Source organism: Triticum aestivum, chromosome 7A, assembly GCF_018294505.1.
Source record: "Triticum aestivum cultivar Chinese Spring chromosome 7A, IWGSC CS RefSeq v2.1, whole genome shotgun sequence".
In the NCBI taxonomy this organism is placed as follows: Eukaryota; Viridiplantae; Streptophyta; class Magnoliopsida; order Poales; family Poaceae; genus Triticum; species Triticum aestivum.
In genome coordinates this window covers 692888352-692899973 of record NC_057812.1, presented here as the reverse complement: position 1 = coordinate 692899973, position 11622 = coordinate 692888352, and the positions used below count along the sequence as shown (strand labels likewise).

The 11622-nt window shown below is 45.9% G+C and overlaps 1 pseudogene; it reads right to left on the bottom strand.

The window, feature by feature from the left end:
• Nucleotides 1-4083: 4083 nt before the first annotated feature.
• LOC123149388 (expansin-A24-like) lies at nt 4084-6569 on the bottom strand (annotated as a pseudogene).
• Between the last annotated feature and the right edge of the window lie 5053 nt (nt 6570-11622).

Genomic DNA, 11622 nt, shown 5'->3' with positions numbered 1-11622 from the left:
GTCGGCGAGGGGGATCCATTCCGGTGAGCGTTAGCCTGAGGAGGCGGCAGCGACAGAGAGGGATTTGGGGCAGTCAAAGAGGCAGAGGGGCTCCTGCATGCTGTATCTGTTTTACGGCAGCCGCTTGAGTGCCGTATATTTGCCGCACGAGAAGCCCCTTATTAGGGTTGCCCAAAAAATCCTTTGCAAAATTTTTAGGATTGGGCAGCTGTTGGAGATGCTCTAAATACTTTGGTGATGTGGTGGTGATCACTACCTGTTTTGGTCGGTTGTGGAATTTTGCTTTTTTAAGCTGGAGATCACCACTGTCACCACCAGTGGCGGTGCGTTACCAGAAAATATACAAATATTGGAACCTCGTTAGCATCAACATCTTTGTCACTTCCTCAATCACCGTCCTCTTGGTTCACAAGATTATATAAACGAGAGAGAAGAGGCTCTCGAAGTTCTTGTAACCCAGCTCAAGTGCATGTACATGTAAGAATTCATAGATCGTGGGGTATCAATTAGAGCTGGATTTAAATTCCTTCATGAGCCCCCAGCATAAAGAGTGGGTTCTGTTTCTTCTCTTCTGATCAAATTCGCCAATCACCATGCAGCCAAGTATATGGCTGATGCATAATTTGTTGCTTCAGGGACCTGAAAAATATGATTTGTATGGAGTTGTACAACACTAAGGTGAATCTTTATTGGCTGGTCAACTATGTTTGTTATATGCATTCGTTACAAACTGATTGATTTCTAATAAATAATGATGCGGTAATTTATCTACATATACTAATATTTCTTACATCTTTTGCTTAGTTTCATGAATCTAAACTTTTACGCTGCAGTTTGAGAAAAATTGGCAAATATTAAGCCTTGGGTCACAAAGTATATATTTTATTCTATGTCAATCAAGGTTCATCCCATTGGTTCTCTCCCTTAAGAAAGGAAACAACGATTCCAGTGGCAGTTATAACTTGGACTGTTATAATTCTCCAGCTGAATCTGTCCTCAGACTAGTAGTTTCCAACTCCGACAACATTACTAAGGGCATGTGATTATTGATGTGGCTATTAATCAAGAGAAAGCAATGCCAGAGAGCTTTAGCAACGGAACCTGATTATCATATTTACCTGCTGTTGAAGCTCGTCTGGCATTGCTTTCTCTGAATAGTAGTCTTGTTATTAATGCACATGCCCTTAGCAATGCTGTTGGAGTTGGAAGCACCGGGTCTGAGCACCGGTTCAGCTGAAGAATCGTCAGATGCCGAGCCATGGAAACACTGTTATCGTTTCCTTTCTTGAGTAATTTGGAGAACCAAGGGGATAAACCTTGTTGACATAGGATAAAAGATATGCTTTGTGGCACAAAGCTTGATATTTGCCAATTTTCTGAACCTGCAGGTTCACCTCCAGCCTACCCCAACTTGTTTGGGACTAAAGGCTTTGTTGTTGTTGTTGTAGAGTGATTAGTGCATCATCATTTATGAGAAACCAATTAATTTGTGACGAGCGGATATAGCAAATGTAGTGACCAACCAATAAAGATTAACCCTGGTTTGCGAATGGTGCATGGCTTTATGATTAAGCTCGGTTTGTGGTTGCTGAACTGAATGGACTTTCCATTTTGGCGAGTCTGCTAGAGTGGCTCATAGCTAGTTATAGCAACCAGGTCTATAATGAAGAAACAAAATCCTGAGTCGGGGCTATGATGATTGACCATGGCTGATATAAGCATGCTCTCAACTTCCCAAGCAATCAAGGCGCTTGTGGGTATTTTGATCATGTGCTTATTTTAGTGGCCCTGTCCTTGGATGGTCATTTCGTATGAGTGATAACCAGGGAAGTTTCACCAAGGTAAGAACAGATTGATCTGGTGATGGAGACACCGGGGGAAGGGTCGTATAATTGTGCAAAGGTGAATCTGAGGTCACTCAAATGCAGATCTAGTTAGACGGAGGTCAGTAGGTATCAGGAGATTAGAATAACCATCAATTATTATTGGTTATGTATGCCAGATAATGCTTTCCTTTTCTGTTTAATGCAGAAGTATTGTTTGTATTGCTATCGTTTGATGTTCCTCAAGGTTCTGGTTCCTCGTAAATGCAGGTTGAGCATGTTGTTTGGTCATTGGTTCTTTCCATTCTCCTAGCTGTACTTGTTCTTTACAGTTTGCAATCATTTTGCTGCTTTCAGGAGATAGCATATTCTCGGTTGGTTCTTCAGTCATCTAATCCATGATCATTTTGCTGCTCTCAGGAGATAGCATGATCTTGGTTGGTTCATCATATATCATATGATTTTGCATGTAGGCATTACTATTGATTGATGCTCCGAAAGATTCTGGTTCCGCCTTATCATATGATTTTGCATGTAGACATTACTATTGATTGATGCTCCACAAGATTCTTGTTCGACCTTATTTAAATTTCTATGAATGACCACAAATTCTTACGGGTTCTGTATGCCACGCAATGCCTTTCCTTCTTTGGTTAATGTAAAAAAATATTGTTTGTATTGAAGGGGAGCCTTGGCGCAGTGGTAAAGCTGCTGCCTTGTGACCATGAGGTCATGGGTTCAAGTCTTGGAAACAGCCACTTACAGAAATGTAGGGAAAGGCTGCGTACTATAGACCCAAAGTGGTCGGACCCTTCCCTGGACCCTGCGCAAGCGGGAGCTACATGCACCAGGTTGCCCTTTTTTTTTTGTATTGCTATTGCTTGATGTTCTGCCAGATTCTGGTTACTCCTCAATTTTTGTGCACTATTTGGTTTTGCTTGACAGCCATTTTGGTGTTTTACATTTCACCTATGTTACACTGTGCAACTTAAATGTATTGCTGGGGCTCCCAGCACTTTGTGGTTTTCCACACATGCACAGCAAAATACTCCAAATCTGGTGAAGTATGATGTTGCTCAATCGGAGTATTTTAGTAAGCATGTTTTGGAGTAAGCTTCTATATAACTCCCCTTCTTCACAGAAGCATGTTCAAGTCATAAGCTAGTGTTGTTGGTGGTGTAATTCGCATGACCAATCTGGTAACCAGTGCAACATGCTTGTCATGTATTGTTTGGATGCAACTGAGAGTGCGTATGCACATTAGATGGTGAGAATAGTAAGTGGTGTGCTTGGTCTGTAATTTTAGTAACTACTGAAACTAGCTCATCTTTACATGTGAGCCCTTGGTAGGCTATGTATAATATAATTCCCCTTTGTCATCTTTTAAATTAGTTCTTGTATTTGTGTCTCTTAATGTTGGCAGAGCTGATGTTTACATGCTACTCCCAGAATTTTATGGTATGTTGATGCTATTTGTCAAATTATATTGTCATCAATAAAATATTTTGGTTGTGGACAAAATATTTAGATGTTAGTATTAGGAAAACATTGATCTGAGTGATGACTCTGGAGTGCAGTGTTTTCTCAACATATATGTGTCGAGTGTTGGTTAACAAAAAGACAATGTTTGGTAAACTTCTTCAACATCGAATGGATTCTTAGGGTGAATTTTAGTTTACTGGATTCCCCACAGGGAAGGGTTCTTAGTGTTGCATTTTTTTTCACTACTAGAAATATATGCTATTTATCTATAGTTGTTTTGAGTGTTGTGGACTTTAAAGAAAACAGAGGCGGACAGATGGAATGGCATATTGGAATGTGTATTTGTGTCCACGGATGGATAGTGAGTCTGATTTGTGGGTTGCTGTTGGAGATGCCCTTACATTTGTAGTGGACCCGCTTGACACTCCAACAACCATTGAATTGAGTCCGAGCAACCTTCACTGTGGTATTGAAAGGTTTTTTGTTTCCTTGGATCCCATGCCTTGTTTATTTTGGACTTCTTTTGTCAAAACGTATTTTTTAGACTTACTCATATTGATTATGGATTTAGAAATAGTTCTTAATCACGCCACTTGCACACAACTGTGCAACTACCTAATCATTTTGTTGAATAGAGAATGTATTCCTGTTAGTCATAATCATGAACACACATACGTACATTCGCCATTTCAGTAGTACAAGCCTATATACAGAGTGGGGCACAAAATGCAATTCATCAGTGCACTAGAATGAAATGCTGATGATCTCCAGAGTGTGCTCACTTGAACTGCAAACTGCTCGTAAATGTTTGATCGAACTTCCATCCACTCAACACGATGTTATGTAACACAAGGGTCTGCCCCTCGGTATCGGTTAATCTGAATGAAAGCATCTTCCACGTGAGGTTTGCTAGTGACTGCCAGTTTGCGCCCCAGTTGCGGGCCATTGGTGCCCAATCGTTTGAATCTGAGGTCTTGACGTCCATCGACTTGATTGAGCCGGAGGTTGCAACATTGAACACGGGCACAAGATTGAAGTAGTTGTGTCCGTTGATCTTGAACCGTACTCCGCCCCGTTTCTCGCATGGAACCCTAAAATGGTTAGGTTTTCCTTCAACCTTGAGAAATATATATCTATATCTACATCTCTATACCTACTAATAAAGAGGCTATTGCTTCTTACCACCGTAATTTCATCCGTTTTTTGTTCGTCCGTCGTCTGTCCACTTATTATTTTCAATATTCGTGGTGGTACTAATCTATCCATATATCTTGAGGTTCAAAAATCTATATATCCTTGTCCGCATCGAACAGGTTGCGTCCGTAGCTCGAGTGGACCAAGCCATAAGTTTCGTCCTCACGAGCATGGGCTGAACTAACATGGCCCATATTTTACTAAAACGACAGAGGAGCAGCGAAAAATACTTACCGTGTGAGGATTAGAACTCATAAATAGTCCGACCTCGCTCCTTTTCAATCAATTCAATCAATTTATATACGTGGGCGACTTTGCCACATTAGAAATTAACAAGCCTCTTAGGCGAACAGAAAGAAGGAATTAATCCACAAAGAGGGAAGAGCGAGTAGTCCCGAAAGGAAGAATCAGATTGGCAGGAAAGGGAACGGAATGGAATTGCAGAGCCTCGCGAACTAGCCAAGCAAAGTCGAGACGACTCAGTGGGCATAATTACTTGTTGTCTGTTTTTGCTGAAATCTAGAAGAAGCGTGTATGTGATGGATGATGTACGTGGCCTTCACAAGAAATTTATCAAAAAAGTTTGCCTTTTTTATGGTGATGATGGGGAGTGAGTGCGGTTCGGTCTTTGGGCCAAGTTCAATTAATGCAAAAGAAAAGGAACATAATATAATTAATCTTGCAATTCTTAAAAATAATATCAACATAGTAAAAACCTGTTTGCTTTCGAATATTAACAAAAAAATTGTATATAGACAATCCCAATTCAATTCACCACTACGCTTCCATCCAAAACAAATTTGCTTGCATTTAAATCTTTCAAAAATTCTAAGAAAAAACATTTAGATTAGTTATTAAACTCGCAAACAGTACAACAATTTCAACGTCTGTATATCCCGCTAAAAACACTTACACCATTGCTCTTCCACCCTATGATATGCTAAGATGAAGGAAGGGCCATCAAAGGACACCCCGGTGATTTTCTCAACTTTACATTACATGGTCTGGACACCAACAATTCTTTTTTTAATTACGGACAGCAATTGTGTGTGTCTTTTTAGATAAAGAGTGTTTCAAATTCTTTTTTTTAAAAAAACCATGCTTTTAAATATGTTAAAAAAATGTTCATCTTCAAAAGATGTTTCAGTTCTAATAAAAAGATTAAAAATTTCAATAAAATAATTATTTTCTAATAAATAAATATTTGTGTTTTCCGAAAAGTAAAAAATAGAACAGATTACTAGACTGTTCCATGCACCACTACTATTTCATTGATGAAAGATGTTAGGGTGGCTTATTTGCGTCCATGCGTCATATTCCGAAAAGAGATAACATTATAAACTTATACCGATGTTTATCAAAACTGCATATAAGAAATGACACGTACTGTCACACATAGCAGGTTTTACGATTTTTTAGCCCGTTGCAACGCACGGGCATTTGTATACTAGTTTTACTCAAGAAATTAAAGCATCAAATAAACAAATGACAAATGATTTTTCTTAATTCTCTGCAAAAATTAACGTGCTTAATTGCCGTTGGTACATGACAGGGATGATGCCACCCTTGTAAACACCGATCTTCTCCCAAGCTGGTTGTGCCATGTCGAAGTGCGGTCGTGGCTGGTTGCACCAGCCGCCGTTGTCGCTTGGAAGGGCGTGGTTGGGTGGACAGAGGTTTGTGGCCGTTATGGTCACCGTCACACCAGGCTTACACCACTGCGGGTCTGCCAGTTCGCGGTCACACGCGACCTTGTAGCACTGCCCACATGCCGCGCCGTCGTTGAACATCACCGTGCTCAGCGCCGCCGTGTGCGTCCCGTACCCCGTCGAGTAGAGGTTGCCGTACCCGCACGCGCCTCCTGCAATGAAAGCCTATACGCTGTGATAATTTGCACAGATTTAGCATGTACTACAAAAGAATTTGTAAGCTGGATCGTCACCCATCGTGCCGGAGGCATCAGCGCCGCCGTAGAACGTCGCATGCGCCCTCGTCCGCGGCCACGGCGAACGCACAGCCCACCGTGAGCAGCACCAGTGCAACACCTCGAGCTGGAGGTGCCCGCGCCATAGTGTATATATCTCGGTCGTCGGATGCCCTCAGGAATCCTGCTGCGTCTGTATGTGTCCTTGATCGCCCTTGGCAAAAATGCAGGTGGATTGGCTTCTAGTTCTAAGCTGATGGGTGATGTTGTAACTCATGCTTGCGGATGTATATATAACCAGGCTTTACTTGGATCGAATGGTGGCTGCAGGATTCAGCAAGGCCATCACGAGGATGACCGAGTGAAGCATGGCGGTGCAGCCGGCCCGCGCGCCAAGACATGTCAGCATAGTTAAAAAAACCAGACCGGTGATCGAACCGGTGACATCGCCGGTTCAGGTTTTTATCGGTCAGGCCGCCTGTTCATCGGCTCATTTGCTGGTTTTTTAAGCCATAAAAATAGGTCAAATATATTATGCTTCTATCCTTTGACGACCAAGTTGGATGGGCAGGTTGCTTGTCTGACCAAATGGTGACGTCGATCTGTTTCCTATTGTCGGTTCTGGTTTCTTTCAGTCCGACCGGCGGTCGGTCCGGTTTTTTAAACTATGCATGCCAGTCTTTGTTTGACATTTTTCAGTGTCTCTCTATCGGAGAGGGCGTTTGCTTGACTTTCTGAATGTGAAAGCGGACCTCGTTTGCTGTGCTCCCATGCCTACGAAAGGACGCCTCCCCTGTTTCTTGATCCTGCACTGCACCTGGTCCTCACTGTCGGTGGATATAACGCAGTTCGTCCGGAAAGAAACCTTGAGTTGTCGTCAAGGCAAATCTACACAATTCCATGGCGGACAGTAGGCGTCATCCGGGTCGCCGGCCACTGATCGTCCACCCAGCCCATCTTATAAGCCGTTCGATGCACCCAAGTCTGCTTGTTCAATTCATATTGCTCGTGGGTGCTGGTCACAGGCGTTGCTTTCAGGGCATCTCCAGCCGCGCCCTCAACAGGCCCCTCAGGCCATTTTTTTGGCGCCGGTGTCGAAAAAACGGCCTAGTTGCGCCCCCAGGACGCCGAAAATCGCCGGTTCAGACCTTTTTTCCGCCCGGCAGTCACAGACCGAACCCGGCGCGCTGGGGAGCAGTTGGGGGCTCCGGCGCTAGGGAAAAGCACGCCTGGCCCACACCGACAGGGGAAAAGTCAAGGTTTTCTTCCCCCGACTCGCCTCGCACCCCCCGCGCCCTTGGCCACCACTAGTTATATCCCGGCGACGGCCGCCGCCCTACTCCGCTAGATAGCCATTCCCCGCCGGAAAATAGCAGCGCTTCGCCGCGGCAGCCCCTCCCACAGCAGCTGGGCGTTTCCGGCTGCCGTTTCCGGCCGCGGAGGCGCGGTTTAACGGTGGGTACACGCCCACCGAGCGCAAGGTGTTCGGCGTTTTGCCTGTCTCGGCGATGGACTCGGATGAGGAGGAAGAGCTCGCCGCGCTGCTGAAGGAGGAAGCCGCGGCCGACGTCCAGGAAGAAGAGCATCTCATGGTGCTCGCCGCCCTCGCCCAGCTGCTGGCGAGCAATGAAAAGCCGCGGCGAGGTGGCTCGGCGCCGGGGCGGGTGAAAGCAAAGAACCGACATCGTCTCCAAGGCTACTGCATGCTCTACTCCAACTACTTCGCCGATACTCCACTTCATGGCGAGAGAACATTTCGGCGCCGTTATCGGATGAGCAGAAAGCTCTTCCTCAGGATTATGAATTCCATCTGGGAGTTCGACAACTACTTCAAGTGCAAGATGGATTGCACTGGCGCTCTTGGATTCACCTTCATCCAGAAGTGCACGACAGCGATGAGGATGCTTGCATATGGAGCTCCCAGTGATTCACTCGACGACTATGGGCGCATGGCCGAGTCCACTAGCATAGAGTGTTTCTACAAGTTCTGTCGGGCAGTGGTGGCAGTGTTTGGGCCACAATACTTGAGAACACCCAATGCGGAAGACACTGCTCGGATCCTAGCCCAGAATGCAGCAAGAGGATTTCCTGGGATGCTTGGAAGCATCGACTGCATGCATTGGAAATGGAAGAATTGCCCATTTGGTTGGCAGGGGATGTACAAAGGCGCCAAAGGCGGTTGCAGTGTGGTGCTTGAGGCGGTAGCCACACAGGACCTTTGGATTTGGCACTCCTTCTTTGGTATGCCAGGAACTCACAATGACATCAACGTGCTGCAGTGCTCTCCTGTTTTTGCCAAGCTCGTTGAGGGCCATTCTCCTCTGGTGAACTTCGAGATCAATGGGCACCAATACAACAAGGGGTACTATCTAGCTGACGGCATCTATCCGAGATGATCGACATTTGTGAAGACGATCTCAAACCCTGTGGCAGGAGGCAAGAACACCTGGTTTGCGAAGCTTCAGGAGGCTTGCAGGAAGGATGTTGAGCGGGCATTTGGTGTGCTCCAATCTTGATTTGCTGTTGTTCGGTACCCCGCTCAGACCTGGTCCAAAGATCAAATGTGGGAGATTATGACTTGCTGTGTCATCTTGCACAACATGATCATCGAGAGCGAGCAAGAAGACCCAGTGTTTGACACTGAGCCATACTACATGCAGGGTCCTCTAGCCGAAGTTGATCACCAGCTACCGGCAACTTGGACTGCCTATCTCAGTATGCGTCAGGAGATCCGAGACCCACAGGTGCATCGTCAACTGCAGAAAGATCTGATTGAGCACCTATGGAGGCTCAAGGGGGACGCCGTGTGATGAAATACGAGTTTTTATTTGTTGAACTATATAATTTGTATTGAACTATTTGTTGTTGTACTATTTTGTTGAAATATTTGATTTTTCTATGATGAAATATGTGATAAGAAATAATTGTGTTGATAATTGAACGCCGAGACACGGCGAAACCACGCCGAATATGGGCCTATTCTCGCTCATATGGGCCGTTTATTCGCCGAAATTGGGCTGCAAAGTGGGCCAATTTCGGCGCCTGGGGGCGAGCTGGGGGCGACGACTGGGCGCAAAACCGCCCCAGCGCCGATTGTATCGCCGGCTCGCCCCCAAGGGGCGATTTTTATGCGTTCTGGGGGGCCAACAGCTGGAGATGCCCTCACACGTCTGGTTTAGCTAATATCACGTGCAGCGACTCCACAACTCCACATACCCTAGCTGATCTATGCTCTTCAAGTATCAGCAAGTCATCCATTGCCTTAAAATTAAAAAGCAAGTCAGCGACACGAGCGGCGGAGTGGCTGCTGCATACGAGGGTAGAGTGGCAGACGCGCTGCAAAGACACTACGATGATGTCGTGAGGGATGGTCCAAGTGTTGCGGCTGTAGTTTGAGGGCAGCTCCGATACTACCGCGTGCTGGGAAATGAAAGCCCGGCCGCTTCAAAGATGTTGCGACGATGTCCTTCGACGACCCGTGGCGGGTGCTTCGACAGCCACAGCGGTGTGACTACGGGGTTCGGCTTCTCTACAGTCATGTTATTACTGCACCGGTACAGTTACTTGCACAATCCACTGTTTAACACTACAGCACGTACTACAATAGGAGGCATTTTCAAACGCCTCACAAGGCTCATAAAACGCCCGCACATAGAATAGACGGCGTTTTGGAAAGACGCTGTATATAGTCGCGAAGGGAATTGTATTTTGCGGCGAGTTTTCAGAACGCCGTGGAAGATCAGACAATAGGAGGCGTTTTTGATGTTGCCTCTGCCTGGCGGCGTTTTCCGAAAGTGCCGATAATAAGCACCGAAAAACATCAACGCCATGCATGGCATGTGCCAATATGTGCGGGACCTTAACCTTCTTCCATCATCACCTACTAATCTGTATAGTAGGCTACAGTTAGTGCTTGAATCTATGCGATAAATCATCTCGCCTGGCTGTGTAAGTACTTGTGGAGCTGTGCACACATTTCTTCCTTTTAAACACGTCTAACTCTTGTTAGCTAAGCAGTATGGGACTAAATTGATCGGTTGTGTGGAAAGCTCAGCCGGGAAAAAAATTAATTAAATGGCAGTAACAGGATTCGAACCGCGGCTGGTCGGGTGTAACCTCGCATTCACGACCACTAGAAACTGCCTGAAGTTCCGATTTGCAACGGAACCTAGTTATAAATATTAAAGATTTTGTCGTCATCAACCGTCGCTAATGTCCCGAATCCCCACCAGGAACCTTCACGCCACCTTAGACAGGGGAACGATTCTTCAATTCCCTGGTGCCTTGGAGTCGTTTGATTGTTGCGAATCAAATTTCCCAAAAGAATTTGCAGATTAGCATGTCCCCCGAACAAAAATATCATTACGTAGCTCATCGGCGGCGGCTGGTTGAACGATGACGGCCAAGAGAGGGAGACTCATGCAAGCTTGAACACTGAAGGTCGCGCTGCAGCAGCACGGCAACCCGCATCGGCCGCAATATGTGGCCAGTTTGCCGCTGCCGGCCCTGCTGCACTGCATCAATCCAAAGGCATTTTGCTAAAACGCCTCCAAATCTGCAATAATCCAAGGCGCTTTCCAAAAGTGCCTCCAAAAGCTGGATCAACCGAGGCACTTTTCTAGAACGCCTCCAAAGCTGCATCAATCCGAGGCATTTTCCTAAAACGCCACCTTTGAGCGCGAATTTGAGGCATTTACAAACTGCCCTTAGAAAAATGCCTTCAATTAACAACCGTGGTGTAGTGTAATCTCATCGAAAGGCTCTCATTTCTTCTCATCCGTCCCTGTCAAAGCATCGTCTTCTTCCTTCCGCCGACGCTGCCTCCGACCCCCACCTCCTCGATCAACTTGTCGGGCACGCAGGTGCCGTTCCCGTCGGCCGCCAAGCCTGCCTTCATCCACGCGAGAGCTGGTGGCTACAGCATCCGGTGCTGCTTACTTTTCAACAGCGAGCAGCAGATGCCTCATGGAGCTCTCGCCGCCTGATGCAGCAGCTAGTTGTTCTAATTATTACGCCGTAATGGCTAAGTTCAAAGTTGATGCAACATCATAGAGATCCGAATGCCTGACTGTATCTGTACGTGCAGCGTGTAGGCAACTGCAGGCATATGTTTACCCCTAGAAACTCATAGGAGGATGTACTACATAACTAGCTAACCCGTCGAGTACTGATTCGGTCGGTGGTCGGTGAGCGCCGGTG